This window comes from Equus caballus, chromosome 26 (genome assembly GCF_041296265.1).
Source record: "Equus caballus isolate H_3958 breed thoroughbred chromosome 26, TB-T2T, whole genome shotgun sequence".
In the NCBI taxonomy this organism is placed as follows: Eukaryota; Metazoa; Chordata; class Mammalia; order Perissodactyla; family Equidae; genus Equus; species Equus caballus.
The window spans coordinates 41,129,574-41,145,971 of record NC_091709.1 but is presented as its reverse complement, the minus strand read 5'-3'; the positions used below and the strand labels follow the sequence as shown (position 1 = coordinate 41,145,971).

At 41.4% G+C, this 16,398-nt stretch overlaps 1 long non-coding RNA gene across 1 annotated transcript; it reads right to left on the bottom strand.

Moving 5' to 3' along the window:
* Positions 1-424: 424 nt before the first annotated feature.
* LOC138920894 (uncharacterized) lies at positions 425-9,924 on the bottom strand. The gene is made up of 2 exons (XR_011432867.1): positions 9,769-9,924; positions 425-4,423 (listed from the first exon to the last, which is right to left on the bottom strand). It is a non-coding gene; the product is annotated as an uncharacterized lncRNA (long non-coding RNA).
* Positions 9,925-16,398: the final 6,474 nt, after the last annotated feature.

The following is a 16,398-nucleotide window of genomic DNA, read 5'->3' as shown; positions in this document are numbered from 1 at the left end:
AGTCCTTATTCAGCCCATAGTTGGTCCTAACGAAAATTGGTAGTAGTAGGTTAATAAATACCCGGGTGAGGGAATGAATGAAGGTTTCAAATGAGACCTTAAGTAATATTTATGAGGATAGTTCTACCTGAAAACAGAAACACATCCCGGAGTGGAGAATCTGCAGGGTTACGACTCGATTTATGTTTAACAGAAGAGCAGGAATTAGTCTTTTTCTTTTGTCAATACAGAGAAAGGAATACAAAAGATAAACATGTGATACAAAAGAAATTTCTACAATCAATTGCTTACCTACACATCATTAATAAGCAATTCAAAAACATGATTGGGAAAAGATTTCAGTCATAATAGCCAAAAACCTTAAAATATCAATAATTAATAACAAATCTATTAATATAAATTAATAAGGAATCTATGACTCATATGAGGAAAATGTTTAAACTTTATGGAAGGACACAAAAAGATTTAAGTAACTACATAGGTTCTTTATATTTCTGGATGGAAAGACTCAACATAGTAAACACATCAACTCTCCAAATCAATTCATATGTTCAATGTAATAGAATTTTTTAAATGGAACTTGAAAACTGATTCTCAAGTTCATCTGGAAAAATGAGTAGTTTTTGAAAAACAAAAAATAGTGAAGAATGATTCTTATATTCTATCAGATATTTGAGAATATTTATAAAGTTACAAACTAACGAGTAATGATTCTGGCTGAAGAATCAGCAGACAGATCAATGGAACAAAATAGACATCCTTAAGTAGTTCTGAATATATAATGGAGAATTCAGTATATTTTATAAGATGGCATAAAAATCATTGCGGACAGAAACATAATTATTTGATAAGTTGTTTAGAATAACAGTAAAGTATTCAGAGAAAAAAATGTAGGAAAAAAATCTTCATACCATACTCCAAAAAAATTCCTAGTGGATTAAAAAAAATGCCAATAATGAAAAGCCTGGGGAAAATGTACCTGATCTTCTGAGCAGAAAAAAATGATTGGAGTAGTCACAAATGAAAAAAATTATTTCAAAAAAATTAGAAACCTCCATATGTAAAAAAAGAAAAAAAAAATGAGACAAGATGTATGTCAGAAATATCACAGATACAATGTTAATACACTGAATATATAAAGTGGTTACAATCCAGTGAAAAACAGACAAGAACAGAATCAGAATTGGGAATATAAATTACTAGCTTAGCGTAAAATGTTCTGCCTCACTCAAATTGAGAGATCATTTATCATCTATCAAACTAACAAAGTTTCTTTCAGTCATAATTTCAACAGTTGGTGAAATTGTGATAGAATAGAGACACTTTTATGGAGAAGCTCCTTCTTGTCTGGAAGCCAAAACAAATATGTCTAGCTAACAGAACTATTTCAAAGAGAATTTTATAATCTTGCATTCAGAAAAGCATGGCTTTCTTACCAATGAGGAACTTTTTTCTAGTGAGTGGCATGAGGTGATGCCACCTCCAGTTGGGGATGTCAAGACAGCACGGCCTGAATCCTAACAGACAACGTTTCCTTGGGCGTTTGTATGATTTTGTGGGTAACAGAATCAATGAGTTCACTATTTTGGATTACCAAAAATCTGGAACTGTCATTCATCTGAAACAAATCAGATCCCAGGCAGACTGAGAAAATGATCTTTCATCCTATGCATAAACTTTCACCTTAATGAACCTTCAAAATTAAATAGAAGAATTAAACCCCAGAGCAAAATCTCATCAATTTGCTCACTACTAAAGACTGTTAGCAAGGGTACAGAACAGTGATGGTCCTGGTCATTAAATCAATTTTTAGCTTATAATCTGTTTGCTGAGTTTCCGTTCTTATTTTGAGTGCTTTAGAACCGTCATCAGCCCCAACAGGTCAGATAAATACAAAAGCAAAAACAAGATTGAAAATGTTGGAATGCAGAGGCATTAAATTATTGTGGAGGAATAGAACCAGTTAAAGTAGAGAAAGTGAAAAGAAAATGGCAAATTTTACGTGGATGGTATGGTAGGCAGAATTTCTAAATGGACCCCCCAAAGATGCCCTACTCTACTCCCCAGAGCCTGCGAATGTGATGAGATAGTCACTTCAATGATCATGTTATGTTACATGGCACAGTTGAGCTTAAAACTGAAAGATTATCTGGGTTATCCCAGGGGGCCCAACGTAACCCTGGAAGCTGTTAAAAGCAGAGGATTTTCTCCAACTGATAGTGTTGAAAGTATGAGAAATTCAAAGTACAAGAAGGACTCACCAATCATGGCTGTTTTGAAGATGGAGGGGCTACATGAGAAGGAATGCAGGTGGCCTGTAGGAGTTAAGGATAGAGCCTGTCCCACAGCCAGCAAGGAAATGGCCACCTCAGTGCCTCAGTCCCAAGGAACTGAATTCTGCCAACAACCTGAATGAGCTTGGAAACAAATTCTTTCCCAGAGCCCCTATTCAAAAGCCCAGTCATGCCAACACCTTGATTTTGACCTCATGAGACTCTAAGCAGAGAATCCAGCCACAGTGTGTGACCTCTGACCTCCAGAACTGCAAGCTAATAAATGCACATTGATTTAAGCTGATAAGTTTGTGATAATTTATTATGCAGCAATAGAAAACTAATAATAGAAAACTAATATCGCTGGGGACTTACAAACAGAAGGACTTATAGTCAGCTTCTAGAAGCTTTCCAGTTGCTGGGTAGAGGAGTTCTTAATATTGTTGGTGGGATCATAATGTACACATCCTTTATCAGAAGTATGGGACAATAAGTTTTAAGAGTTTTTGAACTACCAATTTCATGTCCAGAAAATTAGCAAAAGATTTAAACATAAGACTCATCAGAGAGTTATTAAAAGAGCCAAAAAGAGTTTAAATTGGTATATCTATTAATAAATGATTATTTACATTAATTATGTTATATCTATAGGCTTGCTTCTCAAAGTGTGGTCTATGGACCAGCTTCAGGATCACAGAGGTACTGGATGCAGAATCTCTGGCCCCAGCCCAAACCTAGTGAACCAGCATGTCTATGTTAATAAGACCCCAGAGGATTTGTAGGCACGCTCAAGTTTGAGAAACACTAATCTACAAAGTGGAATACGACGCAACGATGAAAATCTTGCTTATTTTTTTAATACATCATGAACAAATTGGTTTATTTGAGGACTGACAATTCAATTTAACAATTGTATATCAACTAATGTAATCGACCACATCAATATGTAAAAAGAATAGTATGATCATCTCAGCAGATGCTGAAAAAAACTCTCAATGAAATAGATATCAAGTCATTAAAAAAAAAAAGTAACGGTAAATTAGCAAAAGAAGGCAGCATCTTTTTTTCCTGATAAAGTGTTTCTATGAACCACCTAATGATAAATGATTGAAAAGTTTGTTTTGGGATCCAGAACACTTGTGTGTCCACTGTTGCAATTTCTATTCAGCATCCTACTGGGAGTCTCATCCACTGCATTAAGACAAGAGAAAGAAATGAAAGCTTTAAGAATGGTGCAGTAAGAAATAAAATCCTCCTTAATCACAGATGATAAGATGAGTAAAAAATCCAAATAAGTCTACAGATAATTTAATAGGATTGGTAATCTTTAAAGATCTGCTGGAGATATACATATATATATATTTGAATATATAAGTTCAATTGTATTTCTATATATGAGTAATGAAGAGATTCAAAATAAAATTTAAATGTATTAATAAAAAACAATCAAATATCCAGACATCTGTGGAAGATATGTAAAACCTCTATAGGACAGAGTGGAAAAGACTAAAAAGCTCAGAAAGACGCATACATCATATTTGACTACGGATTCACATCAGAGGAGGCAGAAAGAGGGAGAGTATGGAATTTTAAACAGTCATCAAGTCATGTGGAAAAAAGAAAAATGCAACGGGACCCGCCACAAAATTCTCTCTCTCATCAGGGTTCTCCAAATCATCCAGATGTTCCCTTCCAAACCTCTGGCAATTCTTGGTTTTGATCATCTGCTTGCTTATTTGTTGTTATGTTTGATTGTGTGATCCTCTAGTTATAAAAGCTGTCTACGTTGAGAGGAAGACAGAAGATAAAGAACGCACTAACTTAGTGTCTACTTTCTTGGTTGGTGTGCACTGGACAGACAGTATCACAGATAATACCTGAAGTCATTGACAGAGAGGTTAACGCGATGCCTCATCCATTCAGTGCTTAGGAGGCCCCATCATCATGGTGTTCAAGTGATCTTGTGCTGTACTGTTATCCTTGAACCAAAATACTTCTGGAGGCTACAAATCCTGGATCAAGGGATGGGCAGGACTGGTTCCTTCCGAGGGCTGTGAGGGAGACTCTGTTCCAGTCTCTCCCCTAGCTTCTGTTCCTTGGCTGGTAGCTGAATCAGCCTGATCTCTGCCTCATCTTCATATGGGTCCTCCCTGTGAATGCGTCAAATCATGCTTATTTTCAAAGGATTTTTCATGACCGAGAAAATTTTTCAGAACATAATACTGAATTCTAAAATGGGCACGCCAAATAGTCATAAGATCCCAATTTTATAAAAATAATGTCTATGCATTTTTAAAAGGTTAAAATAAAATACAACAAAAAGAACCGTGCATATGCACAATTGTTTTTATATTTATGTTTCCTGATTTTTCACTGAGAGCCAATATTGCCTTTACAGTGTGTAAAACAAATGTAATAAATGAAGTGTGGGTAGGAATCCTTTAAATAAGAGGGTCTGGGACATGTGAGGAATATAAAGAGATTTTCCACTTAATAACAACCACCACAACAATACGTATTCACTATGGGCCAAGCAACACTCTCAGAGCTCTGTGCGTGTCTCATTTCACCTGCACAAAAGCCCTGTGAGGCCAACACCTCTTTCAGGCCCATTTCACAGATGAGAAAGAACAGAGTGGGCAGCAGGTCAGGCTGATTCAAGGGTAACATTCACAGGCTCAGTCTACTTGCTAACCCATCTGGTTGAATTCAGTTTTTCAAACACAGGTTGACGTCAGCATAATTAACTTCATGTTGTTTGCTTGGTGATGGGGTCAAGGAAGGAACTGGTGGGTGGTCTAGTTTTTTGTTTTCCACTTGTTTGGTTTGGGTTGGTTGTGTTTTAGTTTCCATGGAATCCAATAAATGCTTAGTCTGCATTTCTCATTTTTCAACTTTAAAAAGCATTCTGTTTAATGCTGCCTTGCTATTTATTGTTTTACCCTAAGAATCGAGATGGGTGTGATGAAGCAGGAGTTTCAGGTCCGTGGCCTCCCCAGCTCTTCCTGTGAAATGAGGCAGCAAGAGGAAAGAAAGAGCTCTAAGGGGTTCCCACTCAGGGAGTCCCATTCCCACAGTGACCCCCTGGTGAGACCTTTCTCTACATTTACTCCATTTATAATGTGAGGTGCCTGTGGCAGATCTCCACCAGCTCCTTTCCAAAAGCCACGGTCGATAAGTGGTAGAGCTGAGCTTACACCAGCTTCCAGGTCCCCAATTTTTTTTAATGTTGATATTTAAAGCAGTTATTTTTATTATTTTTATTTTTATTTTTTGCAGGGGAAGATTTGCCCTAAGCTAGCACCTGTTGCCAATTTTCCTCCTTTTTTTCTTCCTTTTTACCCCCCAAATCCCCAGTACATAGTTGCATATAGCCATAAGTTCTTCTGGTTCTTCTGTGTGAGCCACTGCCACAGCATGGCTACTGATGTGTGAGTGGTGTGGTTCTGTACCCAGGAACCAAAGCCAGGCTGCCAGAGTGTGCCTAACTTAACCACTAAGCCATCAGGGCTGGTTCTAGATCCCAACTTTTAATTAGTCTAGAATTTAAGGTCGTTCTTTCTTCTTTGAAGGACAAGGCTACAGCAACTCTCCTCACATTGTCCCATCACAGGCTTTGCCTGGGGAGCTGACTTCATCCACTGGTTAGGGTTTCTAAATCAACCTTTCTTTTGTTCTCTCCTTGAGTGCCTTGTGTAAAGAGCTGACTGATGGCTTGGTGTCCTTGTGTATGCTGTGCCATTTGGAGTCATCACAGGTTCTGGAACACTCTGTCGATGCTCACTGCAGCTGCCTCTCCTCCCAGCTTTCTTTATCCTCATTCAGACTCAGAGTGTGGAAACCCAAATGCATCCTTCCACAGGAGACACGTGCTAGACTTTCTGCCACCACTCATGATTTCCTTTTTGAATTGTTGCAAAATATAGACCACAACCCACGGGGTAAGATTTGAAGTCATTTAGCAAACTCTTTAGAATTTCAAACCACCCTTCACTTCCCCTGCTCTCTCTAAGGTCAAGAGGGCAACATACAGAGATCAGCTGATGGCAGCTCGGGGCTTCCAGTCAGACCCCAGAGCCAGCTCTGTGGGGGGAAGAAGTCAGGGAAGACTGAAGGAAAGAGGGACACAGAGGCTGTCACAGGGAAGAAGGGAGAGGGACTTCCTGGACTGTACTGGGTCCCAGAGGCACGAACACACACAGCATACGATGTGTGTGGGGCTTTTACAGAAGCTATAGGATAAACTGCCTGGCTCACCAGCAGAGGCCTCCATGACAAAGCCATGCTAAGTGTGGTGGGTAGAACTGTGTCCCCAAAACACATATGTTCAAGTCCTAACCTCCAGGACCCATGACTGTGACCTCGTTTGGAAATAGTCTCTGTGGGTATAATCAAGTTAAAATGAGGTCATAATAGATTAGGGCGGCCATATTCCATCGATCAGTGTCATTATAGGAAGAAGGAAATTTGGACACAGTCACAGACACAGAGAGGAGAAAGCCATGTGAAAACAGAAGCAGATATCAGAATAATGCATCTGCAGGCCAAGGACTTCCAAGGACTGCTGCCATCATCAGAAGGGTGAGAGAGCTATGGAATAAGTTCTCCTCCAGAACCTTCAAAACAGAACCCAGCCTGCTGACACCTTGATCTTGGACTTCTGGTTTCCAGAACTGTGAGAGAATAAATTTCTGTTATTTCAAGCTACCCACTTTGTGGTAACTTGTTACAGCAGTTCTAGGAAACTGAGACATTAGGAGTTAAATATAATGAGGTACGCCTGAAATTTATATAATGTTATAAACCAATGTTACCTAAAAAAAATAAATAAAAGCTCAAAAATAAAACAAACCAACAACAACAAAAAGAGTTAAATCCACTCCAGTAGTCACCTTCCAACACAGGGACCGTGTCTCTCCCATTGGTGATGAGCCAAGGTGTATCTATACCTTCTTGTTAAAAAGTCAACACATCTGAGGCTGGCCTGGTGGCGTAGCGGTTAAGTTCGCACATTCTGCTTCGGTGGCCCAGGGTTCACCGGTTCGGATCCTGGGTACGGACAGGGCACCACTTGGCAAGCCATGCTGTGCTAGGCGTCCCACATATAAAGCAGAGGAAGATGGGCACGGATGTTAGCTCAGGGCCAGTCTTCCTCAGCAAAAAGAGGAGGATTGGCAGCAGATGTTAGCTCAGGGCTAATCTTTCTCAAAAAAAAAAATTCAACACATCTGGACAGCTGGGTCTGTTTTCCAAGGCTTAATCCAGAGCCATCCACTGAAAGCACCCAAACACTGCATCCCTACCCTGACTCTAAGAAAATCTATAGCTAAACCTCCCCAGGCAGGTGGCTGTGATCCTACTTTGAGAGAACTTTTAAGATAAGAGTCCCCCAACTATCCTTAGATATCCTTTGCAGTCCTTTCCAGAGAGACATTGTCCTTCAGGTAACTTCTTCCTTAGACCCATCGCTCCATGCCCGTCTTCACAGGGTTTCTTCAGACCCTTCAGAAGATCCAGCTTGAACAAGCTCTGGCCTCCCGAGCTGCACTGAATACCCCTTCTACCAAGGTGGTGGAAGTCTCTGGAACTCCTCCTCATTTTCCAGACACCCTTTTAAACCATATATTTTGCTAATAATATGCAAAAGTTGTGATCATAAGAGGAGATCATTTATAAATGACTTTAAGAGAAGAAAAATCATTCAGTTTTAGAGTTTGCCATCAGACTCACTTTTTAAAGCAGTAGCAAAAAAAATCACTATTCTATTTTCTCAGTGGAAAAAGAAAGCTGAAAAGTAATACAGTATAGATGCGGGAATTAGGCCATTTTTATTAGGCTAAATTTGTCTAGGGGAATGAAAAGAGGGAGGGTGCTGAGAGCTTCTTGGCAACGCTCCCTGTTCTCCAGTAAAGGCAAATTGGGATGGCCCGTCTTATGACTCAGTCATTTTCAAAACCTATTTCCAAGAATGTGCATCAGAACTTCTTCCCCTGCCCTGGTCCTAGATTACACAGGCTTAAACCTAAAACAACTGCTACCATCTAATGGTATTTTTCTTGTATGTTTTTGAAAATTCCCATAGTATTCATCCCTGTGGTAATTAGACATTTATCTCTTCTCTTAACTCAAAACAAGCTTGAATGAGTTGGGAACAATATGCTCCATGGTAAGGAGCATATTTGTTTTGAATTGAGATTTATAGAAGTCAAAGATAATGGGGGAAAGTCTTTTGGCATTTCATGGAAACTAGGAAATAGAGTGACTCTAATAATACCAATTTTCATTCTAGACTCCATGAATTTTACCTCAACCAGAGGTTGGCGAACATTTTCTGTAAAGGCCAGAGAGTAAATATTTTAGGATTTGTGGCCATATGATGTTCACAGCAACGACTCAACGCTGCCCATCATAGCAGGAGGACAGCCAGAGACAATGCATGAAAGGTAGGTGTAACAGGGGAAGGAGCTGGAGCAAGATCACCACCGCTGGGATGAGCGGGCCGCAGAGCCAGATGATTTGCTGAAGAATAATGAGTTCATACATGAAGAGTGATTAAATACTCAATAAGTGTAGTTCTCTTACTTTGGTGAATAAGGTTATTAATTTATTCTAATACAATGAGATGGAAATATAGAACGCTGATGGCTGCCTTACAAAGTTTAATCTTCCAAAACACTATTCCTAACCAGTTTTTAGCCATTATGCAATGGCCCAATGAAGATCCTCAAAGACAACCAATAAAAGTCATTGTTTACTTTTCCTCATATTTCATCTATCCCATCAATTCAGCAAATTCAGTTCTATCATCTTCAATAGACTAGAAATAAAAAAGAGGACTCTGTATAGACAGTCCACAAATAAATATGATGATGCAACTTTGGATAATAAGCTAGGTATTGAGTTTATTTTCTTTTCTTCCTAGTTTCTCCTGATGTAGAGAGCAATTATTTAGGTCAAAGAATATCACACCCAACGATTTGAGAAAATTGGAAATTGTCACCTTTTTGCCCAAGCAATGCTTCACACTACATGACGTAATTAGATGACCACAACCTAATAAAGTCTTTTATGTGATGCTAATCAATCTGGAAAACATTACTCTAAAGCATTTCTATTGATGAATCATAATCACAAGTGAAAGAGGCTGACCCTTAAGCTCTTGTAATTCATGACTCTTTGTAGACAGTCAAAAAGGTCCAGGGGAATTCTCGCTATAACGGAGGAGATCCAAAAAAAATCATCTACTGCTTAATACGTGTATCCAACTCCTACACCAGAAACATTTCCAATTTGGAGAAGAAAACTTCCTTTGGCATTAATTAGATATCAATATTCATTTAAAATATTCTACTAAGAATAAATCACATTATATGTGTGACTATTAAAAGACCAGATAGATATATGATGGTTAACAATTAGGCTCAATATAAAGCATTTTAGTATATTTGACTATAGACACATATAAAACTATTCAAATGATGAGAAATTTCATTACCTCACCAGCACTCAAAGCTTCTGGGCTTCTGGAAGACAAGGGACCCACGGTCACTTTGTAGGGAAAGCGAGAAGGTTAGGCACGAGCTTTTATAAGCTTTGGCTTAGAACGGACACCCGTTACTTCCTCCTTCAGCACAGTGGTCAGGAGCTCTGTCTAAATGAGCACACGGGCAGTTGGTGAGCAATAATTATAACAGGCGATCCTGTAGATATCAATTAGAAATACAAAAGGAGTTGTGAGTTTAGGAGGTGAATTTGAGTCTGGAGCACAGGAGAGGGATAAAGGAGAACTCACCTGAAGGGAGAGAGATTGACAGAATGTCCTATGCCAGAGTCCCGAGCCCAACTACCTCCCTGAACGTCACTTGTGAAACGTGGCTTAACAATAGCAATAAGGTTAAAAATCCCAACCTAAAGGTCATAGGAGATCAGACACAATATGAAGCATCCAGGAATTACTTTTAAATTAAGTTGTAGGAGCAGAATTATATTTTTAAGAAAAAGGAGACAATAGTTCTGTTCTCTTCTAATCTGTCCCAATTACAGTTGGTATACTATATTCAGATCTGCGTAATGAGGGACAAAGAAGCTGGAGAAATTTAGCATATATTCAAACTGAATACATCAAGCCACAGCTTTGTCCTTCTCATGGTGGCTTGGAATATGGTGAGAGTGTGTGAGTGCATAAGAGTGTGTGTACGTGAGAGAGAATGTGCGTGAGTGTGTGTGTGTCTCCTAGGTTAACAATGTCTTTATTTTAGTTTTTCGGAGAAGATGGGAAACCTTCTCTAGTCTTCCCTGTAAAAAACACGGCCATCACCAAGGATGATGCAAACCTGGTGACTTGCATGCACTTGTGATCACAATCAAAGAACAGCGAGACTCTCCCAGATCTTTACATTATAGCACCCTCTGGAGCTCCCTCAGACATAAATAATCTATGAGGCGACATGTGTCTCACTTACACAGTAATGGTATTTTAATTGCTAAAAGTTAATCTTGGGTCAGTGAACTGACCTTAGCTACAAGCAGAACTCAGCTGCCGCGACAGAAAGTGCACCCTTGGCTTGGTTTTGCAGGCTCAGAGCCCAGAAGGACCACAACCAGCCTGGATTTTTTTCAGAAGAGTAATTGTGTCGCCGCTATTTCCATCAATATTGTATTCCTCTGTCACAGCAACTTTTCCTCATGTAAATTTCAATGTAATACAAATTAAATTGGAACAGTAATAAAATGTAGTATTGTCGAGCCATGCACAAAAAGCAATGAATTTTCTAAAATTGACTAAAAACATAGATTTTATTGAAAGACCGCATCTGTCACTGTTCATATCAACAATACGTGGAAATGATGTTGATTGCCTGTCCCACAGCTATTTCTCTGCTCTTTCCCCTTTCTGGCCGACCGTGTCTCCAAAAGAGGAGCTACAAATGCCAGAGGTTCACCTTCTCAGCTACGATGATCAGGATTAGATCTAGTTGTTCTGGCTAATGAGATCTACAGGAAATTCTGCAAGAGAGGTTTCTAAAACAGATTTTCCTCCACGAGGAGACGGAAAGAATGAGATAGAGGAGAGATTGCGCCTTACTGTTGGGTTTTTAGTATTCGTTTTTATCCATTATATTATAAATATGTACACGAGATGTTCTGGGTCAGACTCAGATTTCTTGTTAAATGCCTTGCAGCAAAGACTATGTGTCGGGCCCCCAGGCCCCAGTGCTTACCCAAGAGGCAGCCTGATAAGAGCCGATGGGAATGTTTCCTACTGGTGGCCTGACACCGCATAGGTGAGGGATGAAGAGAAATGATTTTCCTCTGCTTATGAAGGAAAGCAGGCAGCTCCCCTCCTTAAAGGATTTCTCCTACTCCAGCCCTTCGGCACAGAAATAAGATCACTCCTGGAAGCCAGAGAGCCCAGGTGTGTCTCAGAAGGTATTTGGAGATACGGGGTTAAAGTAGTAATTAAGTTTAAATGAGGTCATTAGGGTGGGTCTTAATCCAGTATGACTGGTATCCTTATAAGAAGAGGAGATCAGGGCTGGTCCCATGGCCCAGTGGTTAAGTTCACTGCTCCACTTCAGCAGCCTAGGGTTTTGACGGGCCATGCTGAGGCGGTGTCCCACATAGCACAGCCAGAGGCACTCACAGCTAGAATATACAACTACGTACTGGGGGGGCAGGCGTTGGGGAGAAGAAGGAAAAAAAGGAAGATCAGCAACAGATGTTAGCTCAGGTGGCAATCTTTGAGAAAAAAAAAAAGAAGAGGAGGTTAGGACACACACCCGTATGCACACAAAGGAAAGAGCAGGGAAGGACACTGCGAGAAGATGGCTATCCACAAGCCAAGGGGAGAGGCCTCAGAAGAAAACAAACCTGCGGACACCATGATCTCAGACTTCCAACTCCAGAATGGTGAGAAAACAAGTCTCTGTTGTTTAGCCACCTGGTCCGTGCAATGTTGTTATGGCAGCACGAACAGACTAATACAGATGCCAAAGGGCTTCTCACAGAGAATAAATTGTCACAAAACAGGCTTTGTCACATGGTGGTCTTTAGCTTACTCATAATTTTACTGAACACGTGTCCTGCCCTAGAGCCTCTCTAGAAGTGATTCTCTTGAAGGAGAGTAAGGGTATATACAATTTCCCGTAGGCAAAGGAAGCTTCAAGCTATGTTTTCATGCAGCAACTGTCACAATAGTTGTGGGCAGCATGATAAGGCTGCCCTCGCAAACTCCAAAAAAATCTGAAAGAGGAAGAGCTTACTTTTTTCCCCGAGAGTGGAGGGAGTCTTATGAGCAAGAAAATCTTTAGCTATAACCTGTTCCAGAATACATAGTCACTGCCTTAGGCAACCGGGAAGGCAGCCACAGGCAACTCATTCACCCCATAAACAGTACACAGCAAGAGGCTGCCCCAAGCCCCTGCCTGAAGGGCTGTGCAAGATAGCAGAGAAAAGACAGCACCTAAGAAAAAAGCTAATTAAAGGGGAAAATGAGTGATAAGCTATCTAAACACACAAAATGGGTAGTAATGAGTTGTACAAACATTAGCTAGCAAATATTCAGCTGCAGGGTATGAGGCTGTCGGCCAAGTTAATTTAGGTTATGTTTTATGGTGCCATATACATGGAGATGGTTCTTAGGGGTTGTGTTCTGATGCAGATAATTTGGAAAGTCGCAGACTGGAATGGATCCAACAGTCAGTGTGTAATTAGAGAGTCTTCCCATAGCAGGGAGATAATCTTTGTGACATCTGTGAATGGAGTCAGGAAGCCAGATGCTCCTGGCTGCCTACCTGCCTCACAGGCAAGGTAATGAGGACTTGGACAGCAAGGGAAAAGCTGATCAAGAGAGACAGTGTTCCTTAGAAAGTGAAATGTACAGGGTACTGAAATAGCGGTCCAAACCATTTTTTTATAATAAGGCCGCTCTTTCCAATACACTAAATACACCAACTGACATTATTCTTCTGTTTTTAATGCAATTTGAGATAGTAAGTTTCCATTCTTTACCTTGGGAGAATAAATCATTACTTGAATACATATGTATAGTTATCTATTACTAAATAACAAATGGCTGTGGCGTGCCTTTGAACACTCACACATTTATAAGCTCACAGTTTCTGTGGATCAGAATTTGGGGCATGGCTTAAGCTGGGTCCTCTGCTCAGGGTCTCACCAGGCTGAAATCAGGATGTTGGTTGGGCTGCATTCTCATCTGGAGGCTTGACTGGGAAGAACTAACTTCCAAGTTCACCCAGGTTGTTGGCAAAATGTATCTCCTTGCAGTTGTATAACTGAGCTCCCCAATTTCTTGCTGAACGTCAACCAGAGGGCGATTTCAGCCCCTAGAGGCCTCCCACAGTTCCCTGCTATGTGGCTTTCTCCATAGACTCTGTCACAACCTGGCGTCTCACTTCGTCAAAGCCAGCAAGGGAAGTCTCCCTCTCTCTCAGGAAGGACCTGGTCCCTCTTTTAAGGGTTTTCACTGATTAAGTCAGGCTCACCAATGAGATTCTCCCTTTGGATTAACTCATAATCAACTGATTTGGGATCTTGATTACATCCTCAAAATACTTTGACCTTTGGGGGCCAGCCTGGTGGCACAGCAGTTAAGTTTGCACGTTCCGCTTCGGTGGCCCGGGGTTCACAAGTTCGGATCCCGGGTGTGGACATGGCACTCCTCATCAAGCCATGCTATGGCAGGCATCCCACATAAAAAGTAGAGGAAGATAGGCATGGATGTTAGCTTAGGGCCAGTCTTCCTCAGCAAAAAGAGGAGGATTGGCAGCAGATTTTAGCTCAGGGCTCATCTTCCTCAAAACAAAAAAAAAAACTTTGACCTTTGCCATAACCTAGAAATTGTAGGTTCTGCTTACACGCAAGGGAAGAAGATTATGCAAGAGCAGGAATATCAGAAGACAGGTCGATGGGGATCCCCTTAGGGTCTGTCCACCACAGCATACTTTAGTGTTTTGTTTCTAAAATTAGTACTACATATTAGTATTTCTACTGAATTCTTACAAACATTGAGTATAAGAAATTTTAATGCCTTTTGATGTCTTCAATCCCTTTGCACGTGTGAATAGATTATTCATAGGATTCTTTAGATGCTGAAGGGGACAGAGAGGGGAAAATGGGAGAGGTTAGGTCGGGTGTATACTGTCTGAGTCCAGATTTGGTGTTCGACTTCTGACAGCTCTCTTTCCCTTCTGTCCCACATCTGGGCAGCTAAGAAAGTCCAAGTGCTTGGTCCTTTGGTGCCAGTGGGACGTCCAAACTATGCATCTTTAGCCCATAAACAAAGACCCTCACTCCCTCCCCATCCCCTCCCCAGCATAAAAGCCACGAAAGCTTATCCTGCTCTCTCAAGCCTTTATCAGACCTGCTTAGGAGCCTGCCCCAGGCCAAAAAGCCTCACTCTGTGAGTAATAAACTCATTGTAGCTCTTGGTGTGTGTGGTCTCATCAATCTCAACAAAGCCAAATTTTGGGTGCAAAATGAGAAATAGGGTAAAGACATGGAAAAGTCTGGAAAGGATAAAAGAAGTTCTGAAGAACTGGCTCCTTCACCTGGGCAGCTTGCAGGACTGGGAGGGGCTGGAACAGCATCGTCCTGATGCACGGGATCTACTGTCTCGCTTACAAATAAGGACTGAGGCACAGAAAGCTTGCACAATGAGCCCCAAGTCATGCAGCCGGCAGGTGCAAGTTGGCCTCAGAGACAGGTAGGCAGGCTGGCTCCAGCCCCTACAAGCATGACCTTGTCCCTCAAGAAGCATGAGATCCTCACAAAACAAAGAGACCACAGGACACTGGAAACACCATTGCACAAATCAAAATGGCAGGTGGGAACTGCACTGTCACTAAACGAGGTGTGAATGTCCGTTCACTCCTGTTGCAAACTTGGCAGGGAAACATGAGAGAAAATGCCTGAATTGTGCCTTGTCAAGGGAGGATGAGAACAACACTGTCAAGAGGAGACAATGAGGAGACAAGCCGTTCCTGAGCAACGGGAGCTGCAAATAGCTGGCTTTTAGCCACCACCTGTGATCTTGACCAACAACAGTGAGATAGAAAACATGAAAAGACCACTGGCCACTGTCATCTGTGGACCTGGGCTCTAACTGGCTCTGCCACTCACTTGCTGGCAAGCCTGCAGAATGCTGGTCCGTAGAAGGAGGCTGGCAGGGGAGGCGCCCTTGGGCTGTGGGCCACACGGCCCCCTCCTCAGTCTCCCTCTGGCAGCCTTTTGTGATTCCAGAATGTGGCCAGCATCTGGAACAAAATGGGCATTTAATGAAGGAAAACTCTCCATTTTAAGTTAAGGAGATGGAAGCTCAAAGAAGTAAACTGTGGCAGGTGCTGGAAGATGCCTCATGGATGTCCACGTGCAGGGCAAGTAATTGACCAAGGCCTTGAGATGTTGCACTTTGAAATCCATCATCACCGTGTTTGCATAAAGCCACACTCCCCCTGGGCTGCTCCCAGCCAATGACCCATGCAGGCTTGTTCCTGGGATACGGGTGCTCCCCAACAGCCCTATGGAACCTTCCAGAGACTAAAACATGGCAGTCTGGGATGGATCCTCCCAGCCTTCCCTGCTTCCCTCTCCATTTTCTCTCACGCAGTAGTTTCCCCTAATAAAAACCATGCACGTTTAATCCCATCTTGACCCATGCTTCTCAGAGGACCAGACAACATATGACTTGGCTTGGTGTGCCAGGAGATCCCTGCTCAAATTCCCTTTATAGTTCCAAAGCGCCCTAATCTTTGCTGCACAATTCATGATTGCTCTCCTCTCTCTTTTGAGGAGCTGTTGTAACCAGCAAACTGTCAGAGTGTACTTAAGTCACCCTGAGATATGAGTCCTTTCTTCAGAAGATAATGTACACACTCTGCTACACAAAAAATCACTTAATGCTTCAATGAGGCTTACCAAAAAAGTGCTGAACTTTCCCCTATGACTACAGCGCACCCCACAGAAGAGAAGGCTTTCCAATGGAACCAACTTGAGGGAGGAAAGGGACCTAAAGGATCAGGTTCAACATCTTATCCCAAGGTGGGTCAAAAACAGAATCAGGACATCGCCCATTTGGAGCTGCCACCCACTAGTGGGCAAAACCATC